The sequence below is a fragment of the Eulemur rufifrons genome, chromosome 30 (genome assembly GCF_041146395.1).
Source record: "Eulemur rufifrons isolate Redbay chromosome 30, OSU_ERuf_1, whole genome shotgun sequence".
Lineage (NCBI taxonomy): Eukaryota > Metazoa > Chordata > Mammalia > Primates > Lemuridae > Eulemur > Eulemur rufifrons.
Window position 1 is genome coordinate 60,973,759 of NC_091012.1, and position 3,232 is coordinate 60,976,990.

Consider the following 3,232-nt stretch of genomic DNA (forward strand, 5'->3'; position numbering starts at 1 on the left):
GCAGCTGCAAGCCAAGGAATGCCTGGGGCTACCAAAGGCTAAAAAAGGCAAGAAAGGATACTCCCCCAAAGCTTCAAAGAGAGTATAGCCCCGCTGACATCTTGATTTTGGACTTCTAGCCTCCAGAACTGTGAGAAAATAAATTTCTGTTGTTTCAAGCCATCCTGGTTTGTGGTTCTTTGTCATGGCAGCCCCGAGAAACTAACACAGAAAATATCTAAGTTCTTTTTCTGCACTAACACTTTTTGACCCTGCTTTTCAAAAGCATTTCTGGTGGATATTGTAGTTTAATAGTGCCAGGAATATTTAATATCCAGTGAAATATAGATAGATATTCCAGATAAGCCAATAAAATTTATGTTGATCGCAAGTTTTCAAAGCTCATTTTGGAGAAAGCCACATCCTGACTAAAAGGTGCCACTTTATTGAGATACATGTAGAAAAAGCAGTGCTTCCAGTGTGAGATGTTATTCTGGAAGATAACATGCCTGTTCTGGCTCCACACAATTAATGCTTTTCCAAAATGCCTATTGCAGCGGAAAAAAGGAGAGTAAAAATCTGTATGATGTCTCAGGCTAAAGAAAATATGAAGCAAGACTGGGAGGAGTTTCAGTCAGGAAGAGGAAATCAGAAGAGGTAAGAGAATAGTCTTTTTATGTGAGTTATTATGTAATCCCTCAAAAGACCAAATTCAGGGTCCAGAGTAAAAAGGTATAGCATGGAATGTGTGCAGATATAAGCAGGGAAAAAAGATAAGTCATCTTCTTTAACTCTGGTTCATAATAGTAGATAATGGTAATAATAATAATTGTTGTGAGAGGCAATCTGCCATGGTCCCTTAGTTTCCCTGCAAGCTTTTGTTGGGTATGCCAAGAATGCAAAGCCCTGACTGCTCCTTACACTTCTCAGAGATGTGTTTGCAGTGTGCAACCTTGAAAGAGGAGGCAACATCTCTTCCTAAACAAAGAGCAGGCTTGCTTGCTGCCTAATGTAAAAGCTATGAATTCCCAACCTCAGTGTTCCTTGACTCTGATGCAAACCCACTGTGTTCTCAGCATCTACCTGAGCTCCTATGTGTCATTTATCTGGGACTTGTGGGGAAGGAGGGCCAATGCAAACATGTTGATGCTCATGTTACTTGCTGTGCTATAAAATCCTTTATTCCTGAACCAGTAGTTGCATGTCTTCTGCCATCATCCATGAAACTGTGGCAAGTTTATTTATTAGCTTGCCAGTAGAATAAAGTCCCAGATCCTGACAATAACAAGTTTTCTTCATCTACTCTGATTAATAATAGTAATAGGTAATAACAATTTTTAAAATAATAACAATACCATTTATTGAGGGCTTACTATGTGCTAGGCACTGCTTTATATACTTTACATAAATTATCTCATGTCATACCCACAATAATTTTACTACAAAGCCAGATGACTTTCCCAAGGTCACATACTCTCAAGATGCCCTGAGCATTATTCTTACTGCTCTTTCTTCCTTGCCCACGTCCTCCTTTATCTGTTAATTCTTCCTTCTTACTGTAATTCCTTGTTTATACAATCAAATAGACCAATATATAAAAATAATGTAAAACTTACTCCCCCAGAAAACTCTTTTGTATCTCATTTTTCTTCTTCTCAGTGAAGTAGTTTATAGCCCAGAGCCTGGAGCTTTCGCTCACTAACTTGGTGACCTTGGGGCAAGTTATTTAATCTCTCTGTATCTCAATTTCCTCATTTGTAAAATGAAAGATAATAACAGTACCTACCTCATAGAGGTGTTGTGAGGCTCAAGTGGGTTAATGTATGTGAAAAGTTTACAACAGTGCCAAACACATAGTAATAGTTCAATAAGAATTAGCTATTCTTTTTCTTACTTTTTTTGAAGACAGAATAGTCCTGAATCATCCTTTCTACCACATAAATTCTTGATTGATGGTGATTGTACTAATCATCTTCAATCTCAACATCATAATCTTGAATTGAGTATGTACCATTTGCAAGGTAGGTATTGTGTTTACATCAGAATAATATTACATTTCAATCAAAGTCCATCCTACCAGGGACGAGATACAGCCAGACACAACAAGAATGCAAAGCAAATTTAAGGCATTGCCTTGGCCCTAAAAAAAACTTACAATCTACCTGAAGAGATGAAATTAACACACTTGAAATCATTAGAAGGGAATAAATAATGATTGGTGTGATATTGCTCATATAAACTCACGTAAGTACAATATGAGTTCAAAGGAAGGTGACAAGAGCAAATACGCTTTCCTATAGTAGAAGTTAAGAATCACACTGAGTCTTATCTTTTTGTTTTTTTGATTGTTTGTTTTTTCTTTTTTTCTCCCGCTGGCACCTTGATCTTGGACACACTGAGTCTTAAAGTGTGAGCAACATTTGCTTTGGCAGGGAAGCGGGTGGGAGTTGAAGACTTTACATTTGTTTAACATTTTCTAGTTTGTACAATTTTTTTCCATATGTAGACTCATTTTATCTTATTGCAAGCCCTTAAGGTAGACAGAGAAGGCATTCTTTTTATTCTCACCATAGGTGGATCCTGATGCACAGAATGGTTAAGTAACTTATCCAAGGTCTACCACTCCAGCTCCCACAAAGCCTCTATCTGGAAGGACCTTACACCTGTTAATCATGACTTTCATATGGGTATAAAATGAACATGTATTAAAGATTTTATTTAACTCATTATTAATGAGAGAGCACCAGTTCAAAGGAGTGGTCAAAGATGCACATATTTATATGGGGTAAAGGAAGGTTGAAATGAATTTACAAATGGATAGGAAACTCTCTTTTTCCATGGTGGGGGAGAGTCAATTGAACTCCCACCAGACAGAATTTATATGCATGTCTATGGATGAGAATTATTTTGCATTGCTATCAGTTAACTACAACTTACAGAGTTTTAAAATAGCTCAAATAAAATGAAAGACTAGAATCGGATAACCCAGAAGAATCTACCCTAAACAATGCATGCTTTCCACTGGAGACACCCAGTAATCTTTTTTGCTTATTCCAAATTTTCCCGTAAACCTGAGTTAGATATAAACAGACTACAAATGAAGTAACAGCAAGTGGTACAAAGTCACAGGGTTGGAGCTGGCACCATACCTTGTGCTCCTCAGCTGGTCTGGAGCTTGTAAGGAACCTAATCAAGGGTGGGGGAAGTAGTTTTATGTGATGAACAGTCATTCAAAGAGATATGCTGTAAGCCA